Raw genomic sequence first — 21,228 nt, 5'->3', positions numbered from 1 at the left:
AAGGTTAGGATAGAGTTCCAACCTATTTATTTATTTTGTAGCTAAAGAGTGCTAGGTATTCACTTTTGTTAGTTAATTTTATTATTTTCTAACAATTGTGAATGCTTCAGTTGATGTGTAGAGCAGGCGGTGGTGGTGCTAGGAAGCACTGGGCGATAGCGTGTATTCAAGTTATTTAGAAGAATTTATCATTTTTGATGGGCGTGCGTCTTAGGCGTGGTGCTAATATTTATTTTGGTGCGCTTATTTATTGAAGCACTTAATATATATTTATTATTTTGTATGCACATAGGCGCACGGTTTAAATATTTATTATTGGACATTGTATTTGGGCACTGCCTGACTCTTGGGCCGCCCAACCGCTTTATTCTTTATTTGGACAAAAGTAAATACAAAAGCTAAAGCATGCTAATTGTAAAATTGGGTTATTTTTTAGCTTGGAGATGAATAAAATATTAAATACGTGCTTTGTGGAGCGCTCACACAAGGCATGGGGGGGAGATTGTACCCAATTGGTCTTTTTGCCTCATGTCGTGCAAGTCTATTCTCTTGAATTTTGAGCTTAAAGTAGAGTTCTTTGTTCTTAGGGACCTTCCGACACTCACTACGTACGCATATAGCATCCAATTTGCACAGCATTGGTATCAGAGCGAAGCTGAGATCAAGGGCTTCCAATAGTTTACCATCTCACACGAAGACGAAGCTCTTGGAACGAACGGGCTCTACAGTCAGTCTCGTGACAATCTGTCAATATGAGCGTGTTCTTGGCAGTGAAAAACCCCCTGCTACGTTGTTGGATCGCGAAGGACTAGTCTCTGCTGGCAGAAAACCACTTCCCAAGCTCCTTCATCAAGTCGTTTTTTCTCAGAGAAGAAGATAAGTCAAAATTTTCTTAGTTGGAGGTTACAAGGTTAATAAGCTTATTAAAAAAAAGCTTAAGCCCATAAAACTCAGCGTCGACAGGTGGGAGAATGTGTTCGTTGCTATCAACGTCAATAAATGGATGCCGCCATCTTGGTCGTCAACAAATCATTTGATTAAGCTTTTTAACTAAAGCTTAAGTTTCTTTTAAGCTTACTAAGGCTTTAAATTTTCAAGTTTAAATCTCCTCTTAAGCAGGCATTCACACTCAGCTTATCCTGAACTCGTTTCAACCTCCCTGCAAGTCTCTGTTTACACACGTGCTGTGACAAAGATGATTTCCAGCGAGGGGATTGCTATACACAATCTTCATGGGCAAAGATTTTGTTGAAGAAGGATTTCAATAACTTCTATATCCGCAAAGGAGAGAGATCGCTAAAAGCCATTAAAAAAAAAAAAAAAGAGCAAGCCTTGTAAACCTGACTTTGAGCTACGCTCATCCCGCTAACAAGATTTCGAGTGTGTGCGATCGTTTAAAATTTTGCAGGATGACCGATCAAAATATGGAAGATTTTATGGCTGAAGGTGAATTACCGGAACCAACGATGGAGCAAAAATTGAACCTAAATATGATGCAGCTTCAAGAGGAACGAAGAGCATGTCAAACTTTGCAAGCTCAATTGGCCACTCTTCAAAGATCTACTGCCGATCAAGATGGACTGCAACCTGAAGATGTTATACGATGCACGATCGATACGACACTTGAAGTATAATCTATCCGGAAAGAAGCCAAGATAAGTAAAAGAAATTTCGAATTCCATACTTTTAATGGGTTATGCGATGGAAAGACTGTTCTTGCTTTTATCAGTCAGTTTAATGATTATTTCCATGAAGAACAGTATGCCGAAAAAGACAAACTCAAGTGTGTAACTAATCACTTAGTGGACAGAGCATCGCTATGGTGGACTATTGTCCGCAAAATCATTGATTGTCCTACTACTTAGAAGACTTTTCAAAAGAAATTTTTGCAGAATTTTCTTCCACCTCAATTCCACGAAAAAGCAATCAAACAATGGGATCTTTTGCAACAAAGAGATCGCGAGTCTATTTCACAATATATTGAGCGTTTCTAGAATGCCTTATTGCAACTTTGAATGCTCGAAGATGTACCTAAGGTGACCCATAAGTGCAAGTTTATGTGTGGTTTGCTTGGTCACTTCTATGCGGAGGTGAACATGTTCAAGCCAATGACTCTCAAGGATGTGATTTCCTTGGCCCATGATGCTGAAGACAAAATTCGAGGATGAGAGAAGCGACCACAACAATTCCCAACTAATGGTAACTTCGATACAAAGCAATTCAATTCTAACTTTCGAAGATTCAATCCAAACCGCTTTGCTTCATCTTCGTTCCGTAAACCTTGGACACGACCCCCTGCTTTACCATCAAACACAAATCCAAATCCTAAGCCATCTTTCCAGCCAAATGCCAACGTTCCTAAACTTCTCGCTATTACCAATAATGTTTCTAAAGCCAAATCCATAGTCTGCTATAAGTGCCATTATCCTGGACATCTAGCGGTGAATTGTCAATCCAAAAAGCCAATTGTTCACATCAACTACTTGGGAGCGACTGAAGATGAAGACCATGAAGAAATGCCTGATTTCATAGAAGATGATGACGATATCGGTACTACTTCAAATACTTTACCATGTATGCCAAATCCCCATTCTTTATTAATAATGAAATGTCTTGTGCATGGTAAAGAAAAGACAATTTTACATGATGATGGGAGCACACACAAAATTATTTCTGTAAAATTTGTCAAAGAATTGAATTTACATACTTTCCACTCATCATCGCATCAAGGTTGTCTTCTTAGGCACTAGACACAATGGAACACAAAAAGTGCATGACTTAGAAATTAAAATTGGTGATTACGTCGAGTGCAAAAATTTATTAGTTGTGCATTTGCAATCTAGTGATATTATCTTAGGAATGCCTTGGTGTCATCAATATAATCCCGATACAAATTATTACACGTATTCAATGAAGATTCATTTTAATGGAAAACAAATCATATTGCATGGTATGTACGCTTTTGATAAATTTCCATTGCTTAGTCATACACTGGCTAAATGTGCATTAAGAAAAGGTAGCAAATCCTACTTAATATGGGTGAATGAAATTGAAGTTAAAGAAAATCATATGCATCCTAAGCACGCACAATTTCTTTCACAATTTAAAGATTGTTTTACTACTGACTTACCACCTGGTTTACCGCCTGTACATCCTGAAGATCATAAAATAGACTTAATTCCAGGTTCACAACCGCCATGTAAAGCACCTTATCGACACAATCAAATTGAATAGAAAGAAATTCAAAACCAAGTTGAAGATTTACTAACCTGAGGACTCATTAGGCTCAGTAGTTTTTCTTTTGGTGCACCTGTCCTATTAGTTAAAAAGAAAAATAACACCTATAGGATGTGCATTGATTATCGTGCCCTAAATAAGTTCATTGTCAAGAATATATATCCGATCCCTAGGGTAGACGACCTCATGGATAAACTACAAGGGGCGGCAATATTTAGCAAAACAGATATTAAATTTGGATACCATCAAGTACGACTAGACACATATGATATTTTCAAAATTACATTTAGGACTCAATTTGGACATTATGAATTCCTTGTTATGCCTTTTGGTTTAACTAATGCACCAGCCACATTCAATCGTTTAATGAATCGCACACTTTTGAAGCATCAGCATTGTGTCATTGTTTTCTTTGATGATATATTGGTTTTCAGTAAAAATGAGAATGAGCATTATGAACATTTATCCTTGGTTTTCAACTTACTAAAAGAGAATCAATTATATGCTAAACTTGAAAAGAGTGAATTTTTCCAAACCCAAATTAAATACTTAGAACACATTGTTTCATCTGAAGGTATTAAAGTTGATCCTAAAAAGATAAAATCAATTTTAAATTGGCCGATACCTAAAAATGTGCATGAATTACGTTCTTTCTTAGGTCTTGCTAGCTTTTATAGAAAATTAGTGAGAAATTTTTCATTGCTTGCATTACCTTTGACAAAATTATTAAAGAAAGGTATTGTGTATCATTGGTCTGAAAATCAACAAAAGTCTTTTGATTTACTAAAATATGTCTTAACACATGCTCCTGTATTGCAACTCCCTGACTTTAATAGACCATTCTTCCTATTAGTCAGGACGCTAGTGGATCTGGAATAGGAACTGTCCTTATGCAAGATTCACATCCCATAGCCTACTCTAGCTGCAAACTTAAACCCTATGAACTTAAGTATTCTACCTATGATAAGGATTTGCTAGCAGTAGTACAAGCTTTACGACAATGGAAACATTATTTAATGGGATCTGAATTCATGATCAAAACTAACCAACAAAGTATCAAACATCTCCTTAGTCAGCCACAAATCTTTGACCATCATATTAGATGGGTTTTTTTTATTCAAAGTTTTCATCCACTTACCTAGAAAAGAAAATGTTGTTGTCAATTCCTTGAGTAGAAGACCAACTATTCATAATATTTATGTGATATCTTTTGATTCTCTTATTCCTATGAAAGATACCTATGATCAAGACCCTAGTTTTCAAGCTGATTGGAATAAATTAATTGTAAATAATTGGATTCCAATTGACTCATTGTCTTATGTTGATGGATTTATGTTTTATGAGAAAAGGTTATGTGTAACTGTTCCATTTAAGATTTTTACCAGCCACAGATGGAATCTGATGTTTCTAACTTTATATTTGAATGTCTAATTTGTCAAAGAGTTAAGCGACACCATGGTAAGCAATATGGTTTGTTAATGCCTTTACCAATTCCAGAACAACCATGGGAACATGTTTCAATGGATTTTATTACTGGTTTGCCTAACACTCAAGCTAATCACGATATAATTTGGACTATTGTAGATCGGTTTAGCAAACAATCATATTTCATTCCATGCAAGAAAACGTGAACTGCATCTCAAGCTACTCAATTGTTTTTGAAAACTGTTTTCACTAACCATGGTTTGCCAAAAGTTATTATTTCTAATCATGATTCTAGATTCTGTAATCATTTTTAGACTACTTTGTTTACTAATTTAGAAACAAAGATTGATTTTTCATTTGCATTTCATCTTGAAACAAATGGGCAAACAGAAGCTACAAACAGTACACTTTTGGATTTTTTATGTGCATACACAATTTCAAACCATAAACATGGGATACACACTTGCATTTACTTCAGTTTGCATACAATAATACCCCACATACAGCTACACAGATAACACCTTTTGAAATCATTTATGGATATAGATTACCTACACGTATTACTTCATTGTCAAACAAAGTTAAAGCTACTGATGATATTGCCAATATGCATGCTACTATTTTTGATGAAGTTAAATATATGATTGTGAAAGCCTAGCAATCATATACTAGACAAACTAACAAGAAAAGAAAAGCTATGAGTTTCAAAGTTGATGATTATGTTTGGTTACGTATTGAAAAGAGAAGATTACAAAGTGTTGAGAAACAGCCTGTTGTAAAGTTAGCTCCTAGATTTTATGGAGCTTTCAAAATCATTCACAAAATAAATGATAATGCATTTAAATTAGAACTACCCCAACACTGGAAAATCCACAATACTTTTCATGTCAATTTGCTATGACCTTTCAAAGGCCAATTACCTGTCCACCTTATCTATGAAAATCCTCCTTTGTTAGAAGAAGAAACTAAAATTCTTGAACCCAAAACTATTTTAGACACTGATTATATGGCCACTAGAACTGGCCGTAGATATTCTAGATATTTGGTAGAGTTAAAAAATCATCCTGTTGAAGAGGCCCAATGGATGCACACTCGTGACCTAAGTGCTTACCCCTCATTGCTCGCTCCACATTGAGCTAATGGCAATTGAGGACAATTGCTATCCCACCCCGGGGGTATGATACCAGGAGGCATATTCCATGGTGGATTCCGTGAGGTTTTGCGGTGGATTTCGTAAATTATATTTATTTACGGGGGCTCATACACAAGGTGGATTCCTTGTGCGAAAAGTTGACAGGGACGCCTGACCTTTTTGGGCGTCACGTTAATTGAATGTGCAAGTGGGTGATTCCATAGCGGGTGATTCTGCAAAATACATATTTAAATTAATGGACGTTTATGAGTTTAGAGTGCGCACTCGTATTAAATTAAGGTTAGGATAGAGTTCCAACCTATTTATTTATTTTGTAGCTAAAGACTACTAGGTATTCACTTTTGTCAGTTTAATTTTATTATTTTCTAACAATTGTGAATGCTTCAGTTGAGGTGTAGAGCAGGCGGCGGTGGCACTGGGAGCACTAGGTGATAGCGTGTATTCAAGTTATTTAGAAGAATTTATCATTTTTTATGGGCGCACATCTTAGGTGTGGCACTTATATTTATTTTAGCGCGCTTATTTATTGAATCTCTTGATATATATTTATTATTTTGTATGTACATAGGTACACGGTTTAAATATTTATTATTGGACATTGTATTTGGGCACTGCCCGACTCTTGGGCCGCCCAACTACTTTATTCTTTATTTGGACAAAAGCAAACACAAAAGCTAAAGCATGCTAATTGTAAAATTGGGCTATTTTTGAGCTTGGAGATGAATAAAATATTAAATACATGCTTTGTGGAGTGCTTACACAAAGCATGGGAGGAGATTGTACCCAATTAGTCTTTTTGCCTCATGTCGTGCAAGTCTATTCTCTTGAATTTTGAGCTTAAAGTAGAGTTCTTTGTTCTTGGGGATCTTCTGGCGCTCGCTACTTACGCACACAACATCCAATTTGCGCGCACACGCACATACACACGCACATGCACACGCACACGCACGTGCACGCACGCACGCACGCGCGCGCGCACGCACGCACACACACACACACACACACACACACACACACACACACACACAAGCAACTAGTTTTTCAAATTCCAAAACATTAGTATGAGGTGATAATTAGAATGTTGCCCCACACCTTAAAAACTCCCCACATGGGCCTAGTTTGAGGCAAAGAATCTCATGCCACAAATCTATTTTAGACTTGCAGAGGCCAACTAGTTTTCCACTTAATGATGAGGCAAAGCTAGCATCATAGGTATGTTGCCCTAGACTCTTAACCCAAGTAGCTACAAAAAACAAAACTATGGTCAGCCAATGCACACATCTAGTACCAAAAAAAGCCAACTAAGAATGTAGTGCTCCAACAATGGCTCTATTTTGAAGTGCCATTCAAGATCAACATGTAGCCCACCCACACATTACAATGAAGCCATGGCTTCCACCGTTAAAACAAGAAAATGCATGGTTTTTGAGAGGCACTACACATACTAGATCAACATACGTTGAACATGGTAACAAATGTTGGCATTGTCTATTCATGAACGACAACCCTCCTACAAAAAACAAAAAAGATATCGGTGCTTTACATATAACAAACAACATGTTATAAAAAGGTGAAGTGCCTTCATATTTGTCATTGATTAGTGCTTTGGAAGGACATGCACATGAGAAGTATAAGGACATTGGCCTTATGACTTGCATCTTTTGCAAAGTCCATGATGGGCAAGCAAGTCAAGTAGTCACTTTTCTTCTTGTTTTAGTGCTCTTGGACTTGACGTGTCAAGAGTATGCCCCTTGACTCATTCCTAACATGGACAAGTTTGAAACCAATGAGTAAGGCGATGCAACATCCCAAGAGTGACTCTATTTTGTTGATATTCACATCTTAAATTCTTAATACATGTTGACACTCATCGACCCTCATAATGCCTATTTTTGGAGGCATGTCACCCAAGAATCACATCGTCTAAAATTCACCTAAGAACCACTTACTTAAGTAACACCTTCCTATCAAGATAAGAATTCTAAGAATGGAGCCACATTACTGTGTGGTATCACCTTAATTTACTCATTGTCCAAGACTCCAGTGTCGCAAGAGCATGGCCCATTTTTGCACACCTAAAGCATACATTCATAGCCTTGATCACCTCAATAACCCATCAAAAGTAGCAAAGCCCCTCCTCTTAAACTACTACTAGACACATATCATACAAGTGAGTGGATTAGTGTCTTCTAACCGGTTGTGTGCTTTAGGCTTCAACATTTAATGATATGTAGCCTTAGTCTAACTAATATACATTGTTGCACTAGGAATGTTGGAAAACTATGGAGGTGGAATTCACCCATGACCCCCTAGTGCATTTGAGGGGGTCAACTACCAATGTCATGTTCATCTTGTTAGCCCTTACAAGCATCCAAGTGTTTCTGAAATGTGTAAAGGCATGGGTAATACCTTTAGCCTTTCCGAGGAAATAACTTGGGTTAAAAAACCCTCCTTATCTTCGCACTCTCCCCATTTGCACCCATCTTCACTTAAAAAGCATAGTTCTCAAGTCATTCTCAACACTTTTTAACTATCTTGCACTTGCTTGTGAAGAAATAAATATCCATTATGGTTGTTGGTGAGATGTTGTGCCATTTGACTTGTAGCAAATTTAAAATAGGCTAGATAGACTGAGTTTAGGCATGAACCATATGCAAGTGAAATGAAGAATGAGTGTAGAAGTGTGCCTCAAATGAAAATTAACTTGAGTTCAAGCTTGGAAAACAAGCACACAAAAATAAGGAAAAATAGCAAATGAGATGGGGCATGTCACAATAACAAATTAACAAACCATGTCTAGCTCAACCATGCAAAAAAGGCAGATACAATCTTGTATTGCCCTAATACGTTTTCAAAACTATAATAGCATAATCCAAAATTACACCAACTCAATGCATCCAAAAACAATGATACATATTGTTACCAGCATGAATAAATTCACAAATGGCTATGTCAAAATATCCCCTCATAATCTCTCATGTTTGCAAAAAAATGTGGATAAAGAATCATTTGATGCACATCTAGTTTTCAATGCTTGTCTCTTTAAAAAGTTGTCTACTTTTAAGTGCTTGTCTCTTTAAACATCTAGTTTTCAATGCATGTCTCTTTAAGGAGTTGTCTAAGTTTCAATGCTTGTCTCTCTAAAGAGTTGTCTATGTTAAATCCTCCATTGTTTAAGAGCTTTATATGTAAAGTAAATTTGAAGAAGCATATACCATGCTAAGCTAAAAAACTACTCATCCTTTATTAAGATTAACATCATGTAATCATCCTCATATCTTTGTAAGAGTTCAGAATGGAAGAGAATGAACATACAAAGCACACTACAAGTCTTATCTATTGCCTTTCTTTCATGCCAAATATGAGAAAACCTGGGTCCTTTCGACCATGTTTTTATTTTGACCATGGAGGAAAAATTAGTACAGGAGTAAATAAGCATTCTATGATAAATAGTTTTTACTAACTTGTTCCTTTCTCCTAAATCCTCACATCTAGCCACTAAGTCGCTAGACAAACTTTAAAGATGTTGCTTAAAAGCTACTAGCCTACAAAACCATTTTTATAGTAGTGATAGTTAGCCCTCCATATAGTTTCATCCTTCCATCACGTACCATCAGGACAAAGTGAGCTAGAGGTTCTAAAACATAAAATCACTCAAATCCAGTTGCTATAATAAGAGAGGATCATAATTTAGCTAAAAGGATACCCAATTATTTGTTTAGATTTCACTTTTTAAATGTAGAAAGGCTGGAATCATAATGCATTACATGGCCTCCAAAATATAATTTATCTATCAATGCTTAATGCAATATACATAGGTACAAAAATAAAATGACCCTTATATTGAACTAGATTGTGCTCCATTCAGTCCTTGTCTTCAAATGCCCATTAGAAGCATTTTGATTGGTAACACTTTACAAATGAAATGACCATGCCCCTCAAGGTGGCAAGTTCCAAGTTAATAAACCAAAATCTTCATTATATCAAACTTGCATATGAGGTCTCTCATCATCTCGTTGGAAGATGTTGCACAAGAAGTCATAAAATAATAGACAATATTGACATTATAGAAAGCTTTAAAAGAAATAAACAAGACATTTACCCATGAAAAAGAATTGATGTTGCTTCCATTGTCCACACGAAAGATTGGATTTCTTATGCCTCTCATACTTTGCAATCAGTTAGTATTGTATAAACTCATACTTAGCCATTCATGATATCAAGAGAAACTCTTAAGATTTAGAAGTAGGTGTACTATAAAAGCCCCAGCTCAAAGTCTTTATTGTGGAACCTAACTCTTGAAGTTAGGAAATTCAAAGTTTGTCTAACAAAATATATGCTATAAATGGCATTACCCCATGGCATTGTTTACAACAAAGCACGAACTTCATATCAACTACTCCAAAAGACCCCAAACTTTTTAGTAAGTGCAAAAAAGCAAAGCAAGAAAAAATTGCCATGAACCTTTTAGAACAATTCACCATAGTACTTGAAGGCTGAAGTTAACTATTTTGCAATATTGTTTAGATTTGTGTCTCTCTTGTTAATTTGCACCTTGAAAACATAAGGTGGTCAACTAGCATACACCCACATTAAGCCAATCATAGCATCAACTTACAAACATCTTGAGGTTACATAATTGTCTACCCCCACCATGCATTGTTCAAGCTTACCTACACTACACACTTGTATCACTATTTCTAAATAGTGCATTTTTGCACACACAACAAATTTAGACATGCTTTGAGAGAAAAGTGTGTATCAATCTTTCCCTGATCTTTCATAATGTATGACAAAGTGGGCACATTGTCAATAAACAAGTGAAGTCAACATTGTTATAACTTGAACTCAAGCAAGTTTATGGAGGCATTGAGAGAGAGAGAGAGAGAGAGAGAGAGAGAGAGAGAGAGAGAGAGAGAGAGAGAGAGAGAGAGAGAGAGAGAGAGAGAGAGAGAGAGAGAGAGAGAGAGAGAGAGAGAGAGAGAGAGAGAGAGAGAGAGAGAGATTGTCATGTGAAATATACATGTAAACATTCTTGAGCAAACCTTGAAAATTACACAATGTCATATTTCAATATCTCTTGCTTGTCCATGCAAAAAGGAGAATCACCATATCCAAACATGTTGGTGGACCCCCATTAGTGATCTTTTTAAGGTTTGCTTGAGAAGCATGGTATCATAGAAGGCCTTTCATTATTGACATAATGTGCATCATCACCATTTTGGGTATCAGCTTTCCTTCACAAGACAAGAAGATTCTTTATGAAATGAAACAAGAAAAAGCGTCGTTTTAACACTTTATTAACATATTTACATAGCACTTGCACATGTCTCTACGCATCAATAAAAGTCTTATTTGCTTTCATTAGTACCAATAAAGTTAGCCCAACTCTAACATAAAGTTATAGAGAATGGTCTCATACTCGTGTCTCCCACTTTCTTTCCTCAAATGATAGAAATTGAATTGAAACAAAGATGTGCAAATGCGCACTCAACCACCTAGAAGATTGAGCTCCAAGTTCACATGACTTTCTGTGTGCAATACTTGTAAATGTTGGAGTAGCAAAAGCATCCTAATTGAATGCAATCATGAGCTACTTTAAAAATGTCCAAGACCATTTCAATCAACATTACAAGCACACAAAAATTAAGCACACACACTTTGTCCATGTTCTTGTATATGAAAAAAGACAAATGTAATTTCCATCCTTTGTTCATGCTCTTATAATGCAAGAAGATAAATGCATTTTCTATACTTAGTTTCTTGTTACTAATATCTCAATATGATTTATCCAAAAGTGTACTTAAATGAAACTATAACTTGCCATGTCCACTAGCCATGCTTCGTGAGGTGCATCATTCCAAAGCTCCTTGTGCTCCCTTCACATCTTTTATCAAGACAAAGGGAGATAGCTATATAGTCCTTGCTGACAAAGACTAGAGGGGGGTGCTTCAAATGTAACCATTGATGTGTTTCACAACAATGATGTGCAAACAACCACTAATCTCAAGTGGCAAAATTAATGTTTGTAGCAAGGCAACTTGCCACAATGCCAAGCCTCTCTCCCCAACATACACTCTTCTTTCTAACATACCTTTTAACTTCCCATATCATCATCATGATGTTATAGATAAAACGTCAAATAAATCTCAAACAATTGAATTACCTCGTTAAACAACAAACAAATTTGCATAATATAAATTTGTACACAACACACACACACACACGCGCGCGCGCGCACGCACACAGTCTTGCAACAACACTCTAATCTAAAAGATTCTGTCCACATGCAAGATGCCACTTATTTAATGTTCACCTACTACCTTATTTGAGCAGTTAGGAAATAATCTCATATCCTCTACCTTTGTTAGAAGGTATTTTCTTGTAAAGTATAAAAGAGGTTTGAAAGAGCTCAACATTATTCATCAGACATGCTTCGGTGCTACCCTTATATACTTTTGAGAAAAATGGAAGTGCAATTTGTCATTTTTCATTTCTACACACACACACACACACGAGAGAGAGAGAGAGAGAGAGAGAGAGAGAGAGAGAGAGAGAGAGAGAGAGAGAGAGAGAGAGAGAGAGAGAGAGAGAGAGAGAGAGAGAGAGAGAGAGAGAGAGAGAGAGATGGATGACTATTTACTTTCAATTTAACAAAATTTTATGTAGAACCAAACAATAAGAAGTTGGTTAAATTATTTCCATACTATCATATATTGAAATCATGGTATAAATATTAATATTAACATGTTAGTTGCATTATTCATAAGTTCAACTACATTGAGTGTTTTATACCATTGATATGTATTAATAACGTGAGCGCAATATGAATATTGTGTATTAATGTACTTATTAATATTACTACATTTATATAAATGTTAATGTTAATAATACTTATACTTTTGTAAATATTTCAATATTAATCAATATAATGATATAGTTAATGTATTTGGCTATTTATAGTAGATTCAATACTTTTGACTATTGTTAATATAATACATCAAACACCAATAGTAAATATAGCTATATCAAATCAAATATGTGAGAGTTCTTTACAAACTTTAAATCCTAGTGTGAAGTATTACTCTCTCTAATGTCATCTTTGTAAGGAAAATTGTTGTAAATGCTTGATACACAAATGGGTTGGGCAATCTCAATGGTTTTGAAACTTTAAACATGCCACAAGAGGGTACACTAGAGATGTAACCCTTGATGTGAAATAGATTGGGGATCCACTGTCAACAAAAGGGTGATTACTACAGAGAGAAACGTGACACGTAGTAGACCACACAGAGGTGCATTGAAGATGGCTAACTTCTTTGATCAAAATTATCACCTACATTGGGCTCGTTTGGTAATGTGCAAAATGAAGTAATTTCTACCTTGTATCCAAAAAAGGAAAGGCAAATAGTCATAGAAGCACAAAATATAACAAAGAGATTGGCATAGAGCTATCAAGAAATAAATTGAGACCAAGAACAGGGAAAAGTCAAAATACAACCTTTAGAATCTTGTTGTGATTTTTTTGTTTCTCTAAGCCTGCATGGTGGTCAAGCACTTCTTTGCATTCATTTGCTACACCCTCACATGCACATAGTAATGCCCCTTCAATTTAGGAGATGCTATACCAAATTTTATATTGTTTAGATCAACCTCCCTGAATGGATCAAATGTGCTAGGGATTTGGAGGCCTAGTTTAGACATTAAAATTCTACTATTGATAAGAAGTTGTTAGAGGGCCAGAAACATAGTTTTACAAACAAATTCAAATCTATATAGTGATCACTGCTTGAGGGGCTATTGAAATATTAACAATTAAAAGTTCTACCCTATTCTAGAGTTGAAGATTTAAATGGACAAGCTGTGAGAGACAATAGTGTATGCAATAGTCATGGCTTATAGTTCTAGCTCCTTTCCTCAATCTTAACACTCTGAAATCAGTACGTTGAATGCTATTTTGTGTAGAAAGAAGCATGTAATGCAAAACGACATAATGAATTAATGTCCAAGATGAATAAAATGGCCCTAAGTGGGTCACAATGAAGGATTTTGTTGATAAATTGACTTTCCACACAAAGGATTCCATTGATAGATCGACCTCCCAATTTGACCAATGGGTAGCACTTCTTAAGGTTGAGAATGAAAACATGGAAATGCTTCAAGAGAATAGGTCCATGGTTGAATTGGGCATGGATTGTAATGAACATGACCAATGGTATGAACAACAATATGAGCAATGGTGTGAGCACCATGAGCAACATTGTGACCATTGCTGTGGGTACAATGAGTAAAGGTAGTAGCATGTGTATGCTTATGGTCCTTATACATATGCTGGTAGTACATACTTTGGAAATCACAAGCATCTAATGATTATGAAAATTATCATGGGTAGCAATATGTACATGGGCAATACCATGTAAACGTATATAAGCAGCATGCAAATGCATATGGACAACATGCTAGCACTTATGACATCACCCTATTGAATCATTTTCCTATGGGCATCAATGACATGATAATAATGCATATTCTCTTGGGTAGCATGAGCACTATGAATAGGAGCATGTTAGATCTATTGCTAAATTGGTTAGCAATGACGATCATGTGGGCAAAATTTTGTCTAATGCTACTCAAGCCACATACCTCGCTAGTGATAAGATACAAGAAATGCATGCTCAAGGCTTATGCTGCAAGTGTGCTAGGCCTATGTCTACTAATCACAAACACAAATGCATGGCAAAATATGCTAAACCAGTACATGAACTAGAGTTTATTGATGAAGAGGAGAACTAAGTGGAAAATGAAATGGCTAAGAATCCTAGTTCACCAACCCCACCTTGACTCTAGGCCATGATGCGAGCTTCTCACTGTAGTTTCATGAGAATAAGGATCTTCATTCCTAATGTAAATTGAGGATTCAACAAGATCATGAGTTTAAATGTACCAATGAAGAGGTATAATCAAGCATATGTGGGTCATGGATATAGAGGACATTGGGGATAATGATGTGAATTAGTAATGATTTCCATCTCATATGCTTCGGTGGCCTACATGCCATGGTGATCCTTGATGAGTTAATAGAAGAACTAATGAATGTATACAAATCATTGAAGATTTATTGCATGGGGCATTCCTTATTTCAACTTTGCTTGACTATGTTTTCTTTGGTGATGATCCAATGGATATTATTTGATATTACCTTCCCCTTTTATCTAGGTGGATGAAAAGGGGTTTGAAAGAAGCTCTATGCAGAACAACAACCATCTTTGGATAATTTCCATATCTTCACAATGATCTTTGCATGAAAAGGATGCAAGTTAAGAGCAATGTTTCAATGCAATTTACTTTTTGATAGTTCTCTATTCTAAGCTCTTAAAAATTTGAATTACTTATAGAGAAGTACAACTTACATGAGCCAAAATCACACCGAAAGAGCCTTCTATAGAGCTATTAAACACTTCGTTTGGTTTAACCTACCCAAATTTATGGCAATTTTTTCTATAATAGGGTTTGCAGGGACAACATGGCTACTCTATTGTAGGGGCGAGCACAAGCTCTACTGCCAAGACCCACGGACCGCTTATTGTTCGAGTGTTTCAAGCGAGCACTAATGGCTACCTCTCACATAGCCGATGCGATATCCCCCTCTACGAGTGTAGTGAGCTTACCTTGATGCCCGATTGAGTTGCTTCCTCTCTCAAGCACTTAAATAGCTCCACGATTCTTGATGAAAGCTCAAGCGTCCTCAAATCTCCACCTCCAAGCTCCATCCTCCATAATTGCACGTGAGACAAGAGAAGAGAAGAGAAGAAGAAGAGAGGAGATGGTGGAGAGCTTCACCTCCTTAATCCCTCACCCTCACACACTCACTCCCTCACACTCTCACACTTCCTCCCTCAAGCACACACAAGCAAGCAAAGAGAAGAGAAGGAGAGAAGAAGAAGAGCCCACTTTGCCACCACACACCAAAGAATGAGCTCTCATTCATCTCTTGAACTTTATATACAAAGCCCTAAATCCCATTTGGGTGGTTATCCCCTTTTTACAAGCTCATGTCCTTTTCCATTGTCCTCCTATCTTCCTAGCTTCCTTCCTACCGCCCATCTACCTTTGCAATTTGCATGGGTGAGAGCCTAGCACTTCTTAAAATAAATCATGGTGCACCTTGCGCTCTTTTACAAAAGTGTCGACTTGCACTTTTTCTTGTGCGCCTTTCTCCTTGATTTAGGACTTTTCTGCAGTTCTTATGTTTCCATATTTTTATTGGCGCTCCTTCGTCTTCTGTTTCACTTTTGCATTGGCCTTGTCCTCTGCTTTAGAGTTTCCCAATTATCCACCTTGTTTGTATGAGGGTTAACATTACCCTCCTCCTAAATGAGTGCCAATCCCATGGCACTTGCGGGTGGTGAGGGGGACGGTGGTGCTGGGTAGCCAGGGGTGCCTTAAGGTTGTGGACATACCATGTTGAGGGTGTGTTGGAGGGATTTGTGGAAGTGGAAGGCCCTTGATGTTGGAATAAGCCCTAGTATTGGAGAGATTTATGGACATGTTGGAGGGATTTATGGAACTGAAAGGCCCTGGCATTCGGTACGATCCCTAGTGTTAGAGGGATGTTGAGGGGCGGGTCCATCTTTGAAATTCAAAATGGTGTTAGATGGATCCACACTTGAAGGATGGCGTGTGGATAGATCCTTCTTTGAAATTTAAGATGCTGTTAGACGGATCCATCATTTAACTCTCTAGTGGGGCTGAGGTTGCCTGCACTGTTCCAAATGAGCTTCTTCATTCACTTTCTAATCGGGGATGTTGCATTTGCCCCTTGCTTGGGTGCTCTTTGCCGGATGGCATGGGGCGTGGGATGGGAAGTGCATTGCATGGATGATCGGGTCTTTGAAGCTAGTGGTGGGGCCTTTGCTTGTACTTGGAAAGAAAAGAAGGTGCACTACATGGGGTCTGTCTACCTAATCGTGGAGTCCATGGTGCCGATGCTTGTGGAACTGGAAGATGGGTCTACCTTGGGCAAGCCCTTGGTGGTGTTCCACACTTGAGGACCTAGTTGGTGTAGACAGAGGGTGCGGTGCGTGTAGCTTAGGGTGACATGTCTAACCATAGGCGAGTGGTACCTCCCTAGGTGTGTCCTTTCCTTGTTATGCCCTAAGCATGTGTCGTGGGGGGTGGGACTAGGTATGAAAATGCTAGGTGTAGTGATTTATGGCATGCAAAGTGCTCTTTTTTTTTGGATACCCGGGGTGCTCTCAGAGCTCATCGATGGAGAGATCGGCTTGTCGAAAGTAGCTATGCTATTGCTCCTTGGTTATGCACATGCTAGTTGGAAGTGTGCACTCTTGCAGGCCATATCTTAAAGCTCTGGTTGTCAGTTCCAGCTTTCTCCTCATTCTCTCCATCGAGTCCTCACCTTCAACTTGTGACATGAAGCAAAGTGCTAAAAAAGGCTTGCCTCTACGCATTGGAGCATGCTTCAATGGCCTTAGCTCTAGACTTTGCGAGCACCCTCTCACATTCTGATACTGCCAGGTGCTTTGTTAGTCCCCGCACTCTTTCAAGGTTGCATTCCTCCCACTGATGTGCCTTTTCTTCTATGTTTTCCTTACCCCTCTCCATCTCCTGAGATAGCATCATTACCACCTGTTGTTGCTCGCTCCAAATTTCCATCATCCGGGTCTTCTCTTTATCTCGATGGTTCAGTTGCTCCTCGGTTACCCTCCTACCTTGCTTAGCCACAAAGTACTATTGGTAGGCTTCTACGATCTGTTCTGATAGCTCTTCAATGATTTGCGTGCAACTTTCAAGCTCTATTAGGTGGAGCTTCCTTTCGGTCATGGCCATGACCATTAGTGCCTCCACCTCCTCCAATCATCTTGTAGGCCTCCTATGGCTTTGTCGATGGCCTCGCCCCTTATTTCTGACATGGCTTCCATTTCTCTCTCTAGCCTTCCTTGCTCTTCCATTTCCGACCATAGCTAGATTACCAGGGCATCCTTTTGTTTTTGGCATTGTTCTTTTGGTGAATGGTCTCCTTCTTGCGGGCTTTTCTGTAGTTCTGCATGCATAGCTTCCATCTGTGCCATTCAATGTTGGAGCTCAGCATGTTGCTGGATGAGCCAATTGTGGTCCCCTGCTCCGCTACCAAGTCTTGGGCTTCATCTTCTAGTCTTTGCCTTAGGTGAACTTCATTTTCTTGAGCCTTCTTTTCTTGGGCACTGAGTTGCTCTTTCAAGCTTTGAATTTCTTTCCGATGCTCAGAGACTTGCCGTGTCATCTCTAGTTGTAGGGCCGCGGAAACCTCTCTTTCGGCCTCTAGCTCCACAACAGTGGCCTTCTTCTCTTCCTTGGCCCTCTTTAGTTGGGCTAGGAGTTCGGCCACATAGGCGTCATAATTCGCAGCTGGGGGCATCGTTGGCAATGCTATGGTGGATGCTTCTAGCTTTTGCCACTTGGGGTCTTGCCTGGACTCGGCGTCCACCCCCGCAGACAACCTTTTTGGCTCTTGCGCCCCTGGCACCATTTCTTGTAGTTTTGTGATCAGAAACTGCATCATGGACATGAGCTGAGTGGTGTTCATGGTAGACGTTTGCTCGTGTGGTGGAGGTGGTTTGAGGTGTAAGGGTTGAAGGGAGGGGGCGCAACGGGGCCTTGCCGTTTCCCGCGATGACTGAGGCCACTTCAGCATAGCCGCTTGGTTCGCCTTCATGCCATGGGCTCAAGGTGGTCATTCCTCTGGAACCGTAGGTCTCCTCTACAGACCTGTGCATGGCCTCCGCCATGTTGTCATCTTCCTTTCCTTTTAGCTCTTCTGCCTCTCTCTTGGCTCTTCTGTTTCTCTCATCTTTGACCCTTTTGGACTCTTTGGCCTTCCTCAACTCGGCCCATTCTCCCTTGTCATCGTTTCTTTTGTCTCCTTCTACAGCTTTGATGGGGTTCCCTTCGTCTGTGCCTTCGGCTCTCCTTGGCCAGACTGTGTCTCCTGCTCTTCCTTATCACTTATAGTCCTTTCCCTTGACTGCACCTGTTCATGGTGAGGCAGTCAGTTAGGGGTTTCCCCTACTCCCTCTCCACCTTCCTCTGTGTCTTTCAAGACCTCTTGGATGATGGCCATTAGGATCCCACCAAATCTAATGGTGGATGCTTTGGAGGAGGACTTCTTTTGAGTTGATCTTGTTGTGGAGGTCGGGGATTCTCCTCCTGCTACCATTCTACCAGTGGTCAAAGCTTTCATAGAGCTTTTAATAGTTTTCCATAGAAGATGTTCCAATCTATTTCATCTGGGGATCCTGTTGTGATGCTCTCCAACAATGGCACCCCGATTCTGTTCATAAGGGCATTGTACCTTTGACTTGAGAAGAGAGTATGGACCATCTTTGCATGCAACTTGATCTCAGGATTTGGAATATTTGCCAAACTTATCCAATCCACTATGCATACGACAGGCTTGTTCATCCCTAGCATGTTGTACACGTCCCTCTTTGGTCGTCGCTCGGTCCTACTAGTTAAGCCTAGGGCCTTCTCCACCACCTCAGGCCTCAAATCCACCTCTACTTGGTGGGCTTCTTCCCCTTTCCTAATTGTCACCATGCCACAGTTCCTTTCGGCATTGAAGCTCCTCAAAAACTGTGTGCATTTTTCGTAGTTGACCACCTGCCCAACCTTTTCTACATACTTCTGTAGGCTGCACTGGTCCATGATGCATTTTATGGGTGGCTCTTCCATGATGACGTCCTCTAGGTTCATGGCGTGCTTGAATGTGAACTGGTTGTAGCCCCTCATTTCTACTATCAAGCGATACTTAGCTTGCTCTTTCTCCGTGAACGGAAGCTTGCTGCCTTTATCTTGCCTTGCCATTTTAGGTTCTTGTCATATATCATGGTTCACCATTAGTATTCCTAAGATATTTTCTTGCTAGAAAATAAACAGGAATTGATCATGCTTTTATGGCAAGAAGAACATGCTTTAAGCAACAAAAAGAATTTCCCTTTGAGCAGTTCTATTCCTTTTCAAGATCTTATGACACTTTTTCGTGATTTCATCTTTCTTCACCTTTACCCCCTCCCCCCTTTTTGGGAATGAGAAGAATCCTTCCTAGGATTGGACATGGGAGAGGCAAGACAGTTGAGCACCGTAGGGTGCTATTTACTTGGGCATCAACCAATTATAGAATCAGGGTTGTATTCCAATTGAGCATGACGATCAAGATTATGAGGGCTAATGCATACTTGGGTAATTGTAAGTCAGGACATCGGTTAGAAAGTCACTTGAGTTGTTGCAGCTAGCCACATGTCACTCTCGTAAGGATATGATCAATGTAAGGATCTGGTCGACTAGGTATTTGTATCAACTGGTGGCCAAGAACCTAAACAAGGTTGGTGCTATATAAGTCAGGTCATACTCACTTGTTTTGATGGCGCATTGTTGCTCAACGTTAGTCATTATTTGGCAACCCCATCTCTCCCATTGGAGACGTAGGTTACCCCATTCTTGTAGGAATGAGGAGTTAGAGTTAGCGAGGTGAGTAAGTTCCTCAATCTCCATGGTTGACGTAGGCCTTTGGGGCTCGCGGTAGGATGTTATTAATCGTCTGATGAACACGTGCTCTTCTGAGATTTCACCATTATCGATCAACTCCTTTGAGACCTTGGGGGATGTTACAGTTATAAACTCGTATTCTTCCCAAGTGCAGGATAAGGAATGAACCTGGTGGCAAGGGGTTCATCAAGCAAGCCGAGGTCAAGTTTTTCGTAGTTCCTAGTGAATGTGGTGTCCAAGAGCTTGATGCAAGTTACCAAGTCGTCTCTCGTATTCTCAGCAAGGTTCTTTGCGATTGACAGAAATGAATGTTGCTCATAGGAAGGTCTAAGGCCTGCTGGTGGGGCTGAGGTGGAAGGGAGCTAGACACTAATGGTTCAAGGGGGGAATGACGTGATAATGGTGTGTCTACAGGATTTTTTATTGGCTCTTTGCCCCCTAAGTAATTCCTAGGCCTAAGAGTAGCAAGGTTGCCAATGTTGATGCACTCTGTTCACAGCCGTGTTGTCAATGAGGCACTTGGTCACAAGCTTGCTTAGCATGAGATCTACCTCTAGTGCTTTCTCTTTCTCCGTGGTTGGTCCCGCCTTGTTTTTGTTGGCTAAGGCTAGCATGTGTCGAGCCTCGTGCACCTCTATGTCTTGTTGCAGCTTCCTAGTTCTTTGCTCATGGTTGTAGGCAGCTATGCCCTGCAATGCTCTCCTAACCACTTTCCTCTCTTCCTCCAGGCTTGCCACCACCTCCTCTACTGGCCTACCCTGGACTACTATCATGGTTAGAATTTTGTATTCGTCAACCATGTCTTGGACTGCGACTGGGAATTCACCCAGGTCTAGCTGGTTCTCTCCCTGTCTGCCTTTGTTCCTGACATC

This window comes from Lygodium microphyllum, chromosome 13 (genome assembly GCF_053477565.2).
Source record: "Lygodium microphyllum isolate KBCC chromosome 13, Lygodium_microphyllum_v1.1.10, whole genome shotgun sequence".
Lineage (NCBI taxonomy): Eukaryota > Viridiplantae > Streptophyta > Polypodiopsida > Schizaeales > Lygodiaceae > Lygodium > Lygodium microphyllum.
This window is presented reverse-complemented; position numbering follows the sequence as displayed.